The sequence below is a fragment of the Chelonoidis abingdonii genome, chromosome 15, assembly GCF_003597395.2.
Source record: "Chelonoidis abingdonii isolate Lonesome George chromosome 15, CheloAbing_2.0, whole genome shotgun sequence".
NCBI classification, from domain to species: domain Eukaryota; kingdom Metazoa; phylum Chordata; order Testudines; family Testudinidae; genus Chelonoidis; species Chelonoidis abingdonii.
Window position 1 is genome coordinate 44,720,647 of NC_133783.1, and position 19,799 is coordinate 44,740,445.

At 40.0% G+C, this 19,799-nt stretch overlaps 1 protein-coding gene across 5 annotated transcripts in view; it reads left to right on the plus strand.

Annotated features, from left to right (window-relative positions):
- The first annotated feature begins 119 nt into the window (after positions 1 to 119).
- CTBP2 (C-terminal binding protein 2) overlaps positions 120 to 19,799 on the plus strand; it is a 230,760-nt gene continuing 211,080 nt past the window's right edge. For 2 of the 5 annotated variants that reach the window (XM_075072474.1, XM_075072476.1), the window contains exon 1: positions 433 to 540. The gene's annotated coding sequence lies outside the window, so the exon portion shown is untranslated. Of the gene's footprint in view, positions 541 to 964; positions 1,084 to 19,799 lie in introns of those variants that run through there. The other 3 variants (XM_075072475.1, XM_075072477.1, XM_075072478.1) reach the window with 3 other exon arrangements.

Sequence of the window (19,799 nt, forward strand, 5' to 3'; positions counted from 1 at the left end):
GAGAGCCTATTTGTAGTGAAGAGTATCTATAGGGGGCGAGGCCGGCCCATGTGGGTTTGGTGTTTGGTTTGCAAAGACAGACCCGCCTATTGCCCAAAAAAAAAAAAAAAAAGGCGAACGAGCGAGCCCCTCTTCCATCCACTCGCACAGAGAGGCGGGGAGGCCAGTGCCGAGCCTTTCCACCCGCCGCGCGGCTGGAGCAGCCGCCAAGGACTTTTGGGGTGTTTGGTTTTTTTGTGTGGTTGTTTGGTTTTTTTTTTAAAGAGCCAAGTTGAAATTCGCATCCTCCTCGCTCCTGCGAAAGATTCTTTCTGGGGCTGCGGCTGCCCCATCTCTCTTGAAGCAGCAGCTCGGAGGAGGAGGGATTAAGTTTTGTGTGTGTGTGTGTGTGTCATTTTAAGGTGGATCTCTGCGCAAGAGCCTGGAGAGAGAGAGAGAGGAGGCGATCGATAAAGGGAGAGATGCGGGCTGAGAGGAGAAGGCTGCAGCCGCTGCTAGCTGGGGGTTTGCTCCCTGTGGATATTTGGAGCCAAGGCAGAGGTAAGGGGAAGCGGGGGGCAGGATATTTGCAATGAAGGACTGGGTTGTGTGCCCTCTCTCCTACTGCAGTCTTAATGTTTGTGCCGGTGTGGTGTCCATGTGTTTTCGCCTCACTGGCGCATCAGAGAGCGGCGGGGGGGGAGACAAGGGAAACCTGAAATCTGAGGACATCTTTGGTCATATCCCCCCCGCCCCGGCTTTAATCCGCCTGGAGAGCGCCCCTGCTCTACAGATCTATTTACAAATGTACGGAGGCGGGGATGTTTGCAGGTCTAGTTGCTGAGGGATGCAAAACTACCAGCTCCAATTAGAACCGGCGGGGTGGGTGGGTGGTGTGTGAAAAATATTTGCCCGTGCCAGGGGTGTGGTGTGTGCGCGCGTTCGGTGTGTTATTGTGCTGATTATTGTCTTGCCTTGAAACATCGCTGTGTATGCGTAATGCCCTGCTATTGATCATGCATGGATGTGATGCAGACTTCGGAGCACGCAGGGACAAATATGGGCCAGTGGCTCAAGCCAGAGAGCGAGTTCAAGCCACCAGAAGTAGTGCATATATGTATGTTTGTTCGGGGGGCGGAGGGGAAGGGAGAATGGCAAATCTTTAAATTGCTTCTCTCGCTCTCTTCAAATCTCCCCTTTCCAAGAAGCTCCCCCAGTGCAGCCAGAGAGTAAGTGAAAGACGTTAAATGAGGTGAAGTGGAAATCTTTTGTTTTGCTGGGCTCTGCATTGTTTACTTAGTGCTGAGTATGATGGACAACATCTGCCAACAGATTAGCAGGGTTACCCATGGTTTGCAGGGCTGCCAAAGTCTCGGCCAAGACGAGGGAGGAGGAGCGGGGTGGGGGACGAAGGAGAGACGTTTCTCACTCAGCCTTTAATACAGCCTGGCCTGGGACTTCCTCCTTTTGCCCACACGTTAGAGCCTGCTCTTCAAGTCTCCTTTCCTCGCGCACTTTTCGGGTGCACTTCAAGCCGCAATCGGAAAGTTTGCCTATTGCAAACAGTCATGATACTAACAATGGCAGAGTTGGGTCGTGGTGGGCGTGGCGCGTCGCGGCCCCTTTATGCATAATTCGCCGGGAGAGTAACGTATTGATTTGGGTTTGGGGGCTTGCTGGAGCCTGTGCAAAGTGAGCGCGTTTGGCGGAGTGTATAAAACAAATACTTCCCGAGTTGGGGGAACAGGGGGCATGAGAAACTGGAGGGAAATCCGGTTCATTGGCACAGGCACTCTGGAATCAATCGAGTTTGGAGGGGAAAGCCCAGGGCTTGTAAATACGACAGAGACACCTTCAATCGGCTTGGTTCTGGAAGGTGGACTGAAAAACTCCTTTCCAAGGCAGCGTCCTGATTAATTTCCTTGTAACGTTGCAACGTAGTGCAACACTTCTCACCCCGCATGGATCCCTAAAGCGATTGGAAAGCTGGTGCGCCTGCAGTCTAGGGTAGAGCCGACCAAAACATCCTTCGTCTCCATGAAACCTGCTAAGTCTAGAGGGGGGTATTTACAGAATAAGGTTTCTTATTCAATAACTGACGTGTAGTTATCAGTGCTCGGCGTTCAGCATTTCGGCGTGCCTGCGTGTGTCAGTTTGTGCCTCATGGTCTGCTGTGTGTATTATTTAGAAGCGATCTTGATTGTTTGGTATTTAATACCCCTGACTATCCTCAGCAGTCTCAGTAACCATCTTTTAGTGCTGTTGAAATGAAAATTAAGTACAGTTTTCCTGAATGAAATGCCTGAACGCTTTGGAAAAGGGTTTCACCTTTTTGATAAATAATGCACTGAAGAATTAAAATGCAGATCAGTCACTGTAGCAATTCCTCTGGACACATTGGGGGGTTTGCATTTGTATATAATATTAATCATCCTCTCTGGACATATCTTTTAGAAGGAAGCACAATTATTGCATTTGCTTCATTTAACTTGTTTGTATTACAGCAGCAAAGTTTGTGTGTTCTTTTGCACTGTTTTGTACAATAGAAGATGCTTTCTGTCCCACTGTCCACCAAGGTTCACACATTATTGGAATTATGTTCCATATAAGATCTGCCTGTGTTTTGTTTTTCTTGTATATACTCACTACAACTGTTACAGTCCTTTGAGAAAATAAATCTTTTTTTTTTCATGTAGTTTCCATAATCGTTGGACAGTAAAATACCATTTTAGGGTGGTTTTTCTGTTGCTTAGGATTCTTGCTTATATACGTGGAGCTTTAAAACAATTTTATATTGTGCATTAAAACAAAATTGTGTCTCGGTCTTTACAGAGCAGCAGTGTGTAAACATGTGCTGAAAAAAGCTAGTTACTCTGTATAATTGAGCCTGAAAGAGCTTGTTCTTTTAACAAAAATTAGCTAGACGTGGAGCTGAAATAAAGAGTAGTCTTTTGTCTTTCAACAAGATTGCACCCCTAAGGTAAATCCTGGATGTGGCTTAATGTATTACACTTTTCCTGATACTGTGATGCTGTCCTTTTTATTACACCAGGAAGAAAGTGTAAGGAGATGAAGATTTCAAAATAAAACAAGACAAGTCATTTCTTCTTTCAAATATACTTAGTTGCCTGTGAAGTTGCATGCAACGAATGAATACATTTAGCCTTAATTAGACCACTTTAATTGTTCACACATGACCAAATATAACATAACTGAACAAAAGAAATAAACATTTACGGTTCTGTAGGGCAATGAGGGATATTTTATATATATTGATCATATGTTTTTGGTGATATTAGTGAAATACATAGAATAAAAGCTGTCCAGTGGTTATTAGCCTCTGTGACCAGTTATTTCCATAGGGAAGACAGTTTATCAATTGGCGTAAAAGTGCAGTTATTGCAGATTTGTAGAAAAAAGTTCTGTACTTTTTAGTTTGTGCAAGCTTAGTGAATAAAGTAAATGGCAGACAAGTTGTCTAGTGACAGAATATTTTTGTTAGTCTTTTCTTCACCGGATGAAGGCGATGCGCGCTTTACAATTCTTTAAAGGTTGCTTCAATAAGCAAAACTGAAGACAGTCTCATTATAGGAGTGTATGCTCAGAATACTATGAGGCATTTATGATTATACAGGTGATTGTTGTAACACAGGCATGTCACTCATATTGCAATAAACAAATATTTTTAGTGGTTTGCGTGTGTTTGTAATCTTTTAGTACCACAAAGCTGATTTGTCTTCAAACTTCATGGAGTTGCCAAAATGAAGTGATTTGCACAAACAGCCATTTCATCTTAAATAAGGGCTTATATGCTTTATTACTAAACTTCTGACCAAACGGGTAGCATAAAGTTGCTATAAATGGTAGTATATGACATCTTATTAATAATTGGTATAATCTATGAAAAACTTGTATTATTATTAAACAGGAACTCTTAATTTTGAAGCTTTGTAAACACTTGTTTGTCATTAGTAAGGTGTAGGGGTTTGCTTTCATGGTGTTACAAATACACATTAATTAGTAAAAATTATTATCTGTGTAGTTATGTGGTTAAGTGTCTTCACTTTCTTGTATCATCAGTGGCTACATCCTTCTTTGCATTCTGATTTTTAGAAATAATTTCTAAAATGGAATCAAATATGGTTTATCTAGTGAGGGAGGTAAAATGTACATGTTTAGAAATACAATGCATTCACTTTAAATAAATAAATAAATAAATAAAGTTGACCGTGGGATTTAGGAAGTAAGTAGTTTGTCAGCATAGAGCGTTTTTCTTGTGAAACTTTATAATGTAAAATGATGCCATTTTTTCTTTTAAATGATGAATTTATGTCTTACAATCAAACTACCAGGCTTTTAAAGCTAGTTTTCTTTATGGCATATGCTATTTAGAATCCATAAGATTCAACCGAATAAGATCCCTGACACAGAATGACATCCTGCAGAGATCTAACACTAGAATGGTATTTGCTAACAGTGCATTCCTATCATGAATCATTTTGAAGGCAACGTTGTACCCTTTGCACTTACGCTTTTCCTAAATGGAAAATTTTTAAAGAAGTTTACAGTAATGGTAGAATGGTGGCAGTAGCTTTCATTTTTAACACTGTCATTTCAGTATAGAGAAGTTGTCACCATAATGTATGTGATCATGGCCTGGTTGCCAGTGTTAATAATCTTTGTATCAGTAAAAACATCAACCTAAATGTGCTGTGTCCTAGACTGGCTACAAATACACATTCATTAAGTCTGTGGCTGGTGAAGGAAATTTGTCTGCCAGACTGAATACAGTTGGAATAACACTTCTGCAGTTCAACTAGTATTTCTGTAAGAATGTGTACAATACAGTTTTTGAAAGTAATTAAATCAGGAGTTGCTTGACACATTGGAAAGGGTAAGTTAGTTTTAACTAAAAGTGACAAAGTACAATACATTTTTTGGATGGCTCGTACTAACCATGTAAGTTAGAAATAACTTGACTTGTGCCAGAGTAGTGCATATGTGCTCCTATAAACTTACACTATTCAAAACTTTGCTGTGGGCATGTTAAAATACTGGAGTGTGATGCTGTTGTGAAAAATTGTAACAGTCTGCTAGGTCTTGCCTTTTATATTTGTTGAGGATTCCTTAAATTATACTATATCTGAACCAAGTTAAATAATTGTGGAATATAATAAGTAATAATGCTCTTTCCAAAACAGATCTTTTCCTAGATCTTTGACGCTAATTTTGATGGAATATGTGAAAGAACTGGGTAAAAGTTCTTTTGTAACATATTCACAGTGTCATTTGTAAAACCGCATTTGATTATTCGTCAAAGTTTCAGAATAGTATTCTGAAGGATTCAGTGTGTCTTTAGTTCCTGATTTAATGGAGACTAAACAAATGTGGTCAGTGGCTTTTCAATGATAACACTCTTAATACAGGGTCTGTCCTTGCTCCCATTGAAGTCCACACTCCCCAGGGATTTTTAATAGAAGGATCAGACCCTTCAACCTTTTTGTCCCAGCTGCACATCCTGTATAAATACATACCTGCCATTTAACTCTTTTTATGTAAATTACTGTTCCACTAAGGGCATTTTGTTTTTGGGCTCTGAAAGGAGAAATGACATGAGGATTCACATATGCATACAGCATGTGCAGTAGTGAGAGAGCAGGGCTATTGTTAGTGTGGAACGAGCATAGCAGAAAACAAGGGGCAGTATAATCCCTCTTCATTCTATCTGTAGGGAATGGGGTGAGCATTTTGCCACTGACTTCAGTGGGATAGGATTTCACCCTAGGAATTATAATTTTGTTAACAGGTATTTGTACAATGTTACCTGGCACTTTAAATTCTGATTCAGAAGCACACTCTGTCACTTTCATGCATATGTAGTTCAAAATGAACGTGAAACGAACAGAAGAAGGAATAAGAGACAAGTATTTCCATTGCAATCAGTGATATTCTTCCAGCAGTAGAGAGGGGAAGTAAAAACAAATAAGATGGGCTTTAAGGAGAAGGCTGAAAAAAAGAAAATTAAAGATAAAAGTGAAATATCCTGTGTGAAATGAAAGTCACTGAATTGAGGCCTTGAAGGCTGAATCTTCTGTTTATTGACATTGAGCAAGCTGGGGAAGTTTGCATCATCTGTGTGCTTCAGCCCCACCAAGGTGAGAATATCTTTCAGTGTGAAAAGGTAGTGTGGTCTCTGATGAGACTGCCAGAAAGGGCCAGACAAGAACTCCCCTGGAATTTAGTTGTAGTTTTGAGTGTGTAAGGACAGCAGGATCAGGTTCAAAATTGGCAAATTTATGTCAGTTGTGATGGTGGTTTTTATGATGCTGACGCCCGTCCACTGGGAGTTGGACCAAGAACACAAATGCATTTCACACAGGCCACCATTCTAGTTAGGAACAATCCTGCTTGTATACATAACGATATAGTTACTCTTTTCGGTGTTTTCTACCCACATTCATTTTACTATGGACTGTTTGCTTGCGAACAGGCTCTGTTTACGCAGGATTAAACATCTGTTGCTGTTTTTTGCCCCACCCCCACCCCTGACGTCATAATCCTGAGTATGTGATGTCACCTAGTTTATCAGTAAATGGTGGTGATGTTGCAGACAGAAGATTATGACTTATCTTGGGAGAATAAACAGTAGGGAAAGACAAACTCTTAAACAAAATCCTACTTTTGTCTTTTTTTACTAAAGAAGGGAGGGTGAATGTAGACGGCATAAGGCTGCAGATAAGTAAATGTTCTGAACTAGAATTTGTTACAACTTTTTCAGGAGACCATCAGCACCTCTTTAAAAGTCTTATTAGTTCATGGCTGTGCAATGCTTTGAAAAGTATACATTGCTGTGTAAGTGGTAAGTATTGTCTGTAGGCAACATCCCTTTCTCGGCACGCTGCTTGTGCAACTGGGCTATGCACCGTGTTCCACCGTTTTGTAAGTGATGTGTGTTTGTGTGGGTGATGGGAGAGAATCCTTTTCCATTCTCCCAGGACATGGAGCCCTCCATAGGAGCCCTATAGATGTATGTCTTTTTGGGCATCTTTGGATCTGTGTACTTGCACATTCAGTGGCTCTGCTTCTATTTCCTTCTGCCCTATCCAGTGTGAACAGATGATCTGCTGCTGTTGATTACAGCTCCGTGGTACACAGGAGGTTTCCATCCTTATGTGGCATCTGCCAAACATACATTGAACAATATTAGTTTCATTGTGTTCAGGTCCCTCTGTGCCTTGAAGGTGGGGGTTGGTTGCAAATTTGCCGCTCTGCGCTACATTTAAAGCCCTGCTTGCAACAATTATGTTAAAACTGCTGGATGAACTTTGGTATATATTGCTCCCTTCACATTACAAATTATGGGGCTGATTTTGATTGGGTAACTTGATCTGGGAAGGGTCTTATGAGTAGAGCTGGTTGAAAAAAATCAAGGGGTGGGGAGAAGTGTCGGTGGAAATGCTGGCAAATTTGACATCATTTGTGCTCTGTTGTGTTTTGTATATGCCTGGCTTTTGTTTTCGGAATTTTCCACAAGATTATTTTCAAAAATTAATTACAAAAATAATTTAAAATGAGAACACTTCTGTGGAAGAAATACCACCATATGACTAAGCTGACCTGATAGAGAATTTGCACATAGATATGAACTTTTCAAAAGGTTAACGCTGGTTAGATATGCAGTTTTGGTTTGGGCCGTTCTCAGCTGGTAACATGACGTTTGCACATAGAGACTATATATCCCATGAATTAAAAACCACTGTTAGCTGCATAACCGATGGTTTCTCCTCAGTAGCAAAGCTGTGGTGACCTAGAGGATATCTATTAGTGGTGTACCAGTTGCTTCTCTCATTCCCTTTAGTGTAACAATTTGCATTCAAAAATTTATAACAAAGAAGAGAAGTATTTCTTTTCAGCACAGGAGAGTATCTTTAATAGCTGCATTAAGCTCCAAAAGTTTACTTGTAAAACTCCTTTCAGTTCCGACATAATAAAAGACTCAGTACACATACAATTTCTGTTATCTCATGTAGTAGCAATATGGTCTTTTGAAAAGGGCCTGGGAGTCAGGAGACTTAGATTCTAATCCCAGTGTTGCTATTCATTTGCTCTGTAACCTTGTTTGAGTCACTGGTTGTTTAGATTGTCTGTCTGTCTGTCTGTCTGTCTGTCTGTCTGTCTGTCTGTCTGTCTGTGTTTCGCATGAGTTGGTTCCAATGAAAGTTTTTTACCTTAAATTTATTGACTGCTAAATAATTTGAGGTACTTAACACATTTGTAAAGGTTTGTGAAGTGTCTGGACTCTCCCCATGTGTGTGTTCAAGCATATGAACATTTGTGGTTTACTTGGGGACAGATGTGTGGGGAGTATCCAGATTAGCCGTTACAAATATATTAAGTACCTTAAGTTATTAATTTGAGGTAAAAAACTGTGTCTTCATTCAGGCGTAGCATTATGGGGCCCTTATCTCAACTGGGGCTTATTCAGTAGTAGGCTCACTTCCCAAAGGATGTTCCATCAATGGAAACTTTGCCTCACTGGGTCACACAGTCTTGAGTCCTGTGTGTTGCTGTGAGTATATTTGTTTTACATTCCATTATGTGCTGCACAGAACAGTATACCCTTCTCCCGCTTTGCCTGGAGCCCTTTTTGTTTGGTGCACTGGTGAGAGCAGGGCACTGGGCCACAGGTTGGAAAGTGTTTAATGAATTGTGAAATTGTATACTTGGAAAAGTGGTTTCGGACATGTACGCGGGGAAACTTGTGTCAATCTTGAGTCTTACAAAACCACCTTTAAAATGTTTTTAGTCAATCGGAATGAAACAATCTTTTGAGATACCTGATCTTCAGAAAGAGTAAAAGTAAACATAAGGCAGAAATAAATGCTGTTTGGGGACTGAAATGTAAATTCAGTTAAAAAAAATTACAAAAGTAAATAATGGATTTTAATAATTAAGTAAGTTTTTAGGTTTATTTGTTGGAAGTGAATCTTCCTTGACTCTCAAAAGCACAGAATTAGGGCAGTGGCTGTGACAAAGATCATGCACAGTTTGAGCATTGTGCTTCAGTGGAGCCTCATTTGGGTTCTGTGTGGGCACGAGGGTCCGTCTCTGCCGCGTCAGTTGCAAGATTGGAGGCTCCTAGCTTCACCCCTCTCTCTGAATGTCCTTTCTCACAAGGGACATTGTCTCATTTGGACAAAAGTGTGAAACACACCAGAGATGACTGTTAGAGTTTTAAAACAAATAGATATTAGAATAACCCCAGAGACTTGATTTTCAAATACACGACTCCACAGTCACTCTAGCATGTGTAAACTTGTGTAATATTGTCAAACAATCAATTGCTATTTATTTGCGACAATGCATACCAATTATTACTTAACTAGACCCCTGAAGCAGTGTGGTTAGAGAATGTGTGCAGTGGAGAAATAATGTTTATGAGAAGCCAAGTGCTTTAACGAGACTGAGAATAATGTGGAATGATTCGCTGTTACTAAAAATAACTACTATTAAATGAATGCTGTCCGGGATATTTTTAGGCCCTGATTCAGTTCTGAAAATACAGCTCTCTTCTGTGCTAAGCAAGTCTGCACAAAGCCACAGGAGACTCTAAAATGAGCCTTCCTGGGTGTACTTAGGCCATGTCTGCATTTACAAGCTGCTTTTTTGTTTTCTAAATAAAGAGGCAGCAGGGTTTTGTGGAGAGGAAAGAGCCAATGGAGAATAAGAGGTTGGACCATGGAAAGATATGCCTAGTATAGGCAGGACAAGGAAGAGCTGGCAACAGTGACTTTTTCTTCCTCAACCCCACAACGAACTTCAAAGAGAGGGCAAAGGAGAGAGCCCCATCCCTATCAACAGCCAGAATGGTAGAGGGGAGTATAGAAAACCCACACTTCACCTATCAGCTAGGAACGGAGCTTTCCTCTACCAGTGTGAGGAGAAGAAGCCTTACAGTGCTCTGTCATTCCACTATTGACAAAGCCTGGGTGGTAGAGTCTTCCCTTGGTCAGCAGGAATGGGGTAGAGCCCTTCCCTCTTTCCCATCAGGTAGGAGGGAGACAGTAGGATGCCTTGCTGTCTCCTGTTGCTTTTCTGGGATGCTCTGTCTCTGCCTTCCCCCTCCCAACCAGCTGCGGTGGGATGGGAGGGATGGGCACTTTCTAGGGAATTGTTTTGGCATGCCCCCTGTCTGGGATCCCAAGTGCTGTAGAACTGAACTCTGGCTGACTGTAATTATGCATTGCTGTTCTAAAGCGTTCAGCTGGTGTTAAGACTTTTAAGACTTTTATGCTTCCCATTGTATGGCCTCAAAAGGGGAAGTCCCATGGCTTATAGCAGAAATGTGTCTGCTAACCCGCACAGCCCTACCAGTGCCTAATTTTGTTATTTCAGAGGATCTTTGTTCTGGATATTGAGCAGAGACTTCACCTGCCCTGCTGTTCAGGCAAGATTTGTGGGGTGCAGGGGGAACATAAAGAGACTGTTTTTAACATAGCCCTTAAGAATATGGCCTAAACTGGCAAAAGGCAGGAGCGTCAGAATTATGGCTGAAATTCTATCTCTAATCCCACCCTGCTGTGTCTAGTTATTGCAGAAGTCTCTGAACAGTGGGTGATTTTTTTTTTTACCATATGTGCTGTAATAACCAGTGCAAACAGGATAGATTAACAACAGGTTTCCCTCTTTGTGAGTTTCTTGGTTTTTATCATTTTACCCTTTAGTTTTATTCGTGTGTGTTTTTTATTTGTGCATTAGTTGGTGGGAAAAATGTACATTTCTCTTTAAACGTGTAACACTAAATACAAGAGACTTTTACAAGGGATAATCAAAAATAGATTTTTGCACTTTCATGATGTTAAAGCTTTTTGGTGGGAATGGCATATGGAGAGAATCAGATACCAACTGGTACTTTGATCCCAGGCCATTTATCCCATCTGAAACTTGAGCAAAAATTTTAGCCCAAATATTGGGAGTTGTATTGAAAAGTCTACCAATCTAAACTGAAGTTAGACTAATTGGCCCCAAGATTAAATTCAGTTTCTTATGTGTAAAAGTGTTTAATCTGGTTTCCATGCTCTTGCAGAATATCTGAAGCTTCTGTTACTTGGTGTATGTCTGCCATATGTTTTAGCCGATGCCACTAGTACGTACTATATTATGTTTTCAAAAGTGTTAAAATGCAGCACTGAAGGTGAGAGTTTACATACCTGAAAGTCAGAAAATGTTCAGTGTTAGGCTATCCTCGTTAACTGTGGTTTTTCTCCTTCCTTTTTTAGTGTATATTATAATAGGGTCTTTCATTACATGATCTCGCAACATATATGAAATGCAGGAATACAAAATATTGTAATGCTAGGATTACAGAAAGAAGTGGAATCCTGTGGTACACCACTGTATTATTTGCACTCAGTGTGCCATACTACCCTTTGCTCATTTAGGCTATGTCTATGCTACGAGTGTCATTCCCAGCCTTTGTAGACATACTTGTGCTAGCTCTCATCCGAGCTAGCACACTAAAAATAGTAGTGTAGCAGCGACAGCAGTGGTGGCACGTGCTATCAGCCTTTAGTTTAGGTGGGTTTTTACCTGGGGCTGCTATCATGGTGCCACCGCTACCACTATCCATGCTGCCGTGGCTACACTACTGTTTTTAGTGTGTTAGCTCAGATGAGAGCTAGCACAGGTATGTCTGTGTAAGCTGGAAATCTCACCCCAGCTCATAGTGTAGATAGAGCCATAGTACAATAGTTATATGATCACAAACATGGCAAACTAAAAGATATGTAATATAATGTGGTACAAAAGAACAGCATCTCTTTTTCTAACGTTAGAGGCACAGATGTAGTATTTTTGTCTTTTTTTGTGTGCAACAAATGATAGTACTGCAACATATGTGTGCACAGGGATAGTTTCAAGGTTACTATGTATACCTGAGCACTTTCTGAATTTTCTAACTTTTGTGCATTGACACTTCTGCTTTAATGCATCGATAAGGTTTTTTTCCATATGGTTTCTTGTGCATTATTTGAAAAACAAAAATATGAAAAACAAAGAGATGAAAAGTTTTTGGTGATGGAAGGATGAAGTATAATTCTGCATTTGGAAAAGGCTTCATACGAGGCAGAATTACAGTGTTAGGCTGATCCACAAAAAACAACTCACAATGTGTCTTCTCAGGCTTTTTTTCTTTTGGGGAGGTGTCCCATCTAATCTAAACACCAGGCCTGACCTTGCTTAGAATATGAAATCTGACACAGTCACAGCCCAGGATGGTCTGGCTGCAGGTGACTCTGTTGTTTCTATGGAATCCTAGGAGCACTGTATATCAGAAGCTGGAATCAAGCTTAATAAGTCTCCCATAGAATAATCCAGAGATACTGGACAAGCCCAGGGAGTCAGTACTTGGTTACTTGGCAAGGTATCAAGCAGATAAAATTGCATGGGGCGGAGTGAGTGATGGAAGGAAGGGTACATAGGAAAAAGGAATTTTGAAGAAAGAGATTGAAACCTCATGGTACAACAGGATACTCCCAGATGAGGAAATCCAGAGTATGAGGATCCTGGTGTCAAACCCTGGCTTCATACCCAGCCCTGCTGGATTCTTGGGAAGCAGCCTTGACCATTGTGCCACACCAACACATCCAGTTACTGCGGAATTCACAGACTTGGGTGGGCCAGCTTCCAGGGTTCCACAATCTGCTTCCTGATTGGCCACATGATCTTGACTCTGATTGTCTGGTGACCACATATAAACTTTTTGCTTCTTTTCTGGCATTGTCTGAGCAACAAGCCGCTGCCTTTTAGTTGCTACTTGGGCCCTGCCTTGTTGCCTCACTTGACCCTGCCATCTACCTCGCTGTACATTCTCCTTGGATTGGATCTCCTGGCTATCAAATCTTTTATGTGAACTCTGACCACTGATCTGGACTGCCCTTCGACCCACCTGATCCCTGAGTATTATACAGAGCTACTTGTGGGAAGCGATGACAAGGAGACTTTATCCTACGAGTTGCTGAGCGTCCCTCATGTCCCATTGACTTTGATTTCATTGAGAATTGAGGCCACAGCACCGCACAGGAACAGGCCCTTTGTCACCTCTTCCCACAAATGACTCTGTGAATTTCCTCATGCCGCTCCTTAACCTGAGACTGTCCTGCTTGACCTGGTGCACCGTGACTCTCCAATCTCTTTCTTGAAAATTGTTCTCAAAATTTCCTTTTTCCATGTAGCATCCCTTCACTTACCTCCATTCCAGCCTTTGTTCTGGACTTTTTCAGGCTGTTTATGCATTTCTTTTTTTTAAAAGTGTCTTTGTGACAATACAGCCAAATTTTTCAAACATCGGTGCATAATAGGGCAAGATGGTAATGAATATAAATCAGAAGCTAGGAATTGTAGAAATTTGATATGGAAAGTCAAAGAACATAAGGACAAATCTATGGTTGGAAGAGTTAAGGACAATAAGGAGTATTTTAAGTGTATTGTGTACAAAAGGAATCCTACCATTTGGTTGGTCTATTACTAGACTGAACTGGTAGAATTGTCAAGAATAAGGTAGAAAAGGCAGATGTAGTTAATACATATTTCTGTTCTGTATTTGGGGAAGAAAACAGGTAATGCTTTCATATCATATGATTAAATAATTTCTATTCCAACAATAACTCAGGAGAATGTTAAACAGCTACTAAAGTTAAACCTTTTTAAAATCAGCAGGTCTGGATAACTTGCATCTGAGAGTTATAAAATTGCTGGCTGAGGAGCTTGCTGGACTGTTCTGGGGAAGTTCCAGAGGACTGAAAGAAAGCTAATGTGCTAGTATTTTAAAAGGGTAAATGATATGATCTGGGCATTTAAAGTCCCATCAGCCTGATGTTGATCAGAGCAAAATAACGGGACATCTGATGCAGAACGTAATTTATAAAAAAATTAAAGGAAGGTAATATAATTAATGTCAATCAACATGGATTTCTGGAAAGTAGTGTTGATGTAATAGACTTCTGTAAGCCATTTGACTTGGTACCATATGACATTTTTATTCAAAATTTAGAATGAAAGAAAATCAACATGGCACATATTAAATGGATTAAAAACTGGCTAACAGGTCTCAAAATGTAGTTTGTAAACAGGGTATCATAATTGAGCAGATGTTTCTAATGGAGTGCTGCTGGGACTGGTTCTTGGCCCTATACTATTTAACACTTTGATTCATGACCAGGAAGAAAACATAATCATCACTGAAAGTTTGCAGATGACATACAGTTTGAGGGAGTGGTAAATAATGAAGAGAACAGGCTGCTAATACAGAATGATCAGGATTGCTTGATAAATTGGACACAAGCAAACATTTTGGGTTTCAATATGGCCAGTTGTAAATGTATACATCTAGGAATAAGGAATGCCGGGGGCCTCTATCCTGGGAATAAGAGCCAGAAAAATATGTGGGGGGTACGGAGGATGCAAAATGAGCTAAAGATGAGCTCACAGTGCAACACTGTGGCCAAAAGGTTGAATGTATTCTTTGGATGTATAAATGGGAATATAGAATTGGAGTAGAGAGGTTTATATTACCTCTGTATTTGGCACTGATGTGACCACTGCTGGAATGCTGTGTACAATTCTGGTGTCTACAGTTCAAGAAGCATGTTGATAAATTGGTGAAGGTTCTGCGAAGAGCCATCAGAGTAATTAAAGAATTAGAAAACATTCCTTATAGTGATACACTTAAAGAGTTCAATCTGTTTATCTTAACAATGAGAAAGTTAAGGGTTACTTGATCACAGTTTGCAAGTACTTACATGGAGAAAATAAATTTGATTATACAGGGCTTTTCAACATAGCAGAGACAGGTATAACATGATCCAGTGGCTGGAAGCTGAAACTAGACAAAATCAGACTCACAGTATGGCACAAATTTTAACAGAGGGGGGTAATTAACCATTGGAACAATTTATCAAGGTTTATGGTAGATTCTCCATTACTGCCATTTTTAAAATCAGGATTGGTTGTTTTTCTAGTTCAAACAGGAATTTATTCACAGAACTCCTAAGGCCTGTGTTATTGAGGAGGTCAGACTTGGTGATGACAATGATCCCTTCTGACTTTATCATTTATAAAAGATTGACATTTAAATGAAAATAGCTAGATTTCCACAAGTGCTGTAGACCTGCACCTGCAGTCTACTTCAATAGGATTATTCACATAGGTAAGGCCTTCTCACAAGGGTAAGAGTTTGCAGGATCTGAATAACACTTTAGTAAAGATTGCAGGGTCTTAATTTCTGTACTCTTCTCTTTGCTGAATTGTTAAGTCCTCAAGATCTCAAAAATCGCAGTAGCAATGAGAATGATGAATTATCTGCAGTGTCGGCACCTGGTAAATACCACTGTGGACTCAAACAGACAAGAAATTAGCAAAGGTCACTTTCCCTATTTGAGACAATGCGTGTCAAATGTGAACTTTTCTTTTTTAGTTTAAGTGTCTGGAAAAAAATTTCTTACTGGATTGTCAAGTAATTTAAACAACTGAGTGAACTTATTTAAACTTTAAAACACTTTTTAGCTGCCATCATAATTGGAAAAAAACTCTCCAGCACCCCTGGTCAGCTTTTGAAAAAAAGTACAAATGGCTGAAAAGGGGTCTAAAATGGATCTTAAATTTAATTAAACTGTGATAGTGTGACCAATGCAACAGAATCAGTGTGTGTGTTGCATTTTAAGCGAACAAGTACAAAACAATTAAAAACGAGCAATTTAAAACCACGGTTCAGGTCTTATAAAGTGAGATTTTGAATAGTGTTACTTGTGTCTGGGCACCTTTCCAACTAATGGGTAAGAAGTTGGGTTTTGCGATTGTAACCTTTTTTATGCACTCTAAGCTTCCTGAGATTCCACATAGTATTGACATCAGACTTTATTGTGCATCACAAGACACTGCATGAAGAGCACTCTAGGAATGTTTACATCCTTTTTTTAATCTACACTTTGTGCCTCTGAGCATTAGCTGTTGAGGGTGAGGCTGGTGTTATCAAGAGAGACATTTATTTTTAGTTTAAAAAAAAATCATACAGCTGGATTTCACTTACTCCACTAAAGCTTTTGCGGCATTAAAGCTTTTTGTGTAACATCCGTTGAATATTCAGGAACCGCATTTTAAGCCTAACACTTGTACATATTAAAAGCAATGAAAGAAGTAAACCAGATCAAACTGTGATTGGATAAACAATAACAAAGACTGATGTACATTGTAACTATATAACTAATTCAAAATATTCGTAGACTGCACACCTTTCTTTCTTTACAGTGATATTGGAGCAAAATATGAACTTGTCATTGCAATTAAAAACACAATAGTAAAGCAAACATATAACAAATCTTGAAGACATTTTAGGCATTTGGTTTTATATGCATTAGTTTAAATAAACAAATGCCACATTAATCTCAAGATTCATGCAAATGAAATAAACCTTTAAGGCACTTATTATAATACCAATGTTATTATATTTAGCCAGAGTACAAAGTAAGGCCCATCTGCAAACAGATCTACTCATATGCATGCAATTACTCATGCTTAAGTGTTTCCAGGATCAGGGCCTTTTTCGGTGTTAATAGTTCTTAGTGCAAAATGGCGTAACGATACATTTGTAATCAGGATTGTGTTGGTTTGACTAGTGAAAGTCATCAAGGGGCTAGAGACAAGTATACTCAAATGCAGAATAACTTGCAGGTTGATTGACTGATAGGACTCTCAGCTAAGAAAAAGATGTGTATTATTAATCAGATACTCTGGTCAGAAACGGAGAGCTCACAAGATAAAGGCCACATTCCTTGACTGTTGTTGACTGCAGTATGTCAGGTGCTATTCACAGAGTTGGCACTAAACATCTGTTTCTGTAAAGCTGCACTGCATTTTTATGCCTCTTTTACAATAAAGATGTGACTGCCAAGATCCTTTTGGGAAATGTTTTCAGGGTTTTGGTTTCATATCATTAAAAGCCAAATATTCCTTTGTACAATGCTCTTGCCTATTACCATTTTGTTCATATAGTGGACGTGACAAACATAAGCCCAGCGAGGTTCAGTTTTTTTTTGATGTCCTAGTCCTGAACTTTCTTAAGAGGAAAATGTAAGACTTTTGTTATTAACTTAGCTGTATTAAAATGATCCAAGATTTTTTCTTTTTTTTTTTGGACTGCATTCGGGCTTTGATTAGTAGGGAAATGACTGAATAATATGCCATGTTTATAAAATCAGGAGCACCTATCTATTTTCATACAGATCTGTTAATAGAGATTAAACACAAAATAAAGCAGAATGCATGAACAGTGATATTCCCATAAGCAATATTGCAACTTGTATGTAATGTAATTACATTTTGTACACTTGCCAATTAAGCAGTCATGCTTTAGAGAAAAATTACCTTTGAAAGATTGAGGAAAAGCATTGGAAAGCAGTAAATCAAATAAAATATATATGTATCACAGTATTCAGTGTATGAAGTTAAAATTTAAAAACTTACTTCTCTATTCAGGTAACACTGTTGGTAGCATTCATAATGAGATTCTGTGTGTGTCTTGTGGCTTTTTTGGAATAGATTAGTGGGTATTAAACAATTTTGTATTTAAAATATGACTATTTGGGGGAGCCTGGTGACACATGGAACTGAGAGATGCAAGCAGTCTCATCTCTCTACCTATTCCACCTGAACTGCTTTGCCTACCATCAAATAACCTGGCTCAGAAGCTAACTTACCTACCCTTTTAGGTGAGTACCTAAGAGGGAAACTCAGAATTAACTCCGGGATCTACACCAAGTGTCGCCTTATTGACAATAAGGAACACCGGGTAGAGTGTAGAAGACAATTCCCATAGAAACTGGAAAAAAGCAAATAAAAACAGTGAACAGGAAGAAATCTTTTAAACTGTGCTGGGGATTTTGTTTGGTTTCCCCCTACTCTCCGCCCCAATCCTTTTGCCTCTTTTCAAACTTAGCATAAGTCAGACAACTGACATGTGGTATGTTTTGTAAATGGCTAAGCAATGCCACACGCGCACACACACACGTATGTATGTATGTGGCAGAGAGGGGCTTCAGTATGTATTGATAGCCAGCCAGCAATTTATTTAATTTACTGTGGGGGAGGAGGGAGTCTTCCATGCAGAGAGACATCCATGTTCCATTTGTGTGCTGGACAATGCTCAGCTTTATCCTCCAAGGTGTAAGTTAGAGGGACAGAGGTATGTATAATTCAAACGTTTCCAAACTCTGCATTAAAGCAACGAGATGCTCAACAGTGGCTCCAGTCAGCAAAGTCCTTCCAAATGTGATACTGCCACTGGCAGCCCTGAAGATGTGCACTGAATACGTGCTGGATTGTGGACGAGTCAGATAAAGAAGAACAGTTTTTGCAAGAGATGGATATGGACATATTATCATTTGCCAGCGTAGAAAAGGATTGAAACTTACAGGTTTATTTAAGGATTTTTTCCATCCTTGATACAGGAATATTCAGATATAGCCTGTCCTGCTGTATGGCTGGGATATTTGTGTCCTCCCTTAGTTAGTCCTACCTATCTCAGGACACATCCTGTCCCAGTGCTCAGTGCCATCAGAAATAGCTTACCCATAGATACAGGTGTTTCCTCTTTCTGCTCTCTTTTACCCGACTTGATGTCTGAGACATTGTTCTCATGTTGCTTCCGAGACATCGATCGGATTTCTTTGTGTCTCCACAACTAGGTAGGAGACTTCCCCTTCCTCCCCGCAACCCCAGTAAAGAAGCAGATGAATGCATCTGACTCCATGTCACACCTGCTAGTTAAGTATGTCTTGTTGGTCTTGATCTTCTATTTTGTTGACTAGTTGGTTGAGGAAGGAGGCTCTTTAATGTGTATGTAGAGTGAGCAGATTCATCGTCTGATTGCAAACCTGAGAAAATAAGACAAAGTGTATCTTGGTGTCTGTTGGACAGTGATATTCTGATTGATGGCACTTCAGTCTAAAGATAGTACCTACAGATTCCGGTTGTTTTAATTATGTGATATTTATATTGTGGTATTCCCTGGCATCCCAGTTGGGCCCAGGGTGCCATTGTGCTAGGCACTGTGGAAACACAAAGGAAGATATGGCACCTGCTCTGATGAGCTTACAATTTAAGAGCAGTTTCCACAGTAATTTCCTGTTCTAATAATAGGGGGAAGCTGTGCTATCTCAGATACCACAAGGGCTGGCTTTAGCACTTTTTGCCAGGCCTGTGAAGCACTAAGCTAGCAGCTTCTCCCTCCTCACTTCCTTTAGAAAAAGTACTACTAGTTCCTATACATACTCCTCCCAAAGAGAAGGAAATAAACTGTTTGTCTATCTTAAGTTTCACCCACAATCCTATATTTATAATTAAATAGAAGTTGGAAGTTGCAGACGTTCAGGATTATAAATCTGCTTGTACTAACTTTAGATACCCAGGTTTGTAAATCATGCTTTATGTGACTTGACAAAGGCTTCCGAGGTAGCAGGTGTCAGTGCTACCATCTGAGTCAGTCGATCAGTCCACTAGGGCAGGCCATACTGCCTTACATGCAGTTGAGCTGCCTGTCCTTGTTTCCAGAGGGGACTCTGGCTGCTCAACAAAGGAGATGTCTCAGGCCTGGTCCACACTATGCGTTTAAACCAATTTTAGCAGCGTTAAATCGATTTAACGCTGTACCCGTCCACACTACAACACTCTTTATATCGATATAAAGGGCTCTTTAAATCGGTTTCTGTACTCCTCCCCAACGAGAGGAGTATCACTAAGATCGTATTACCATATTGGATTAGGGTTAG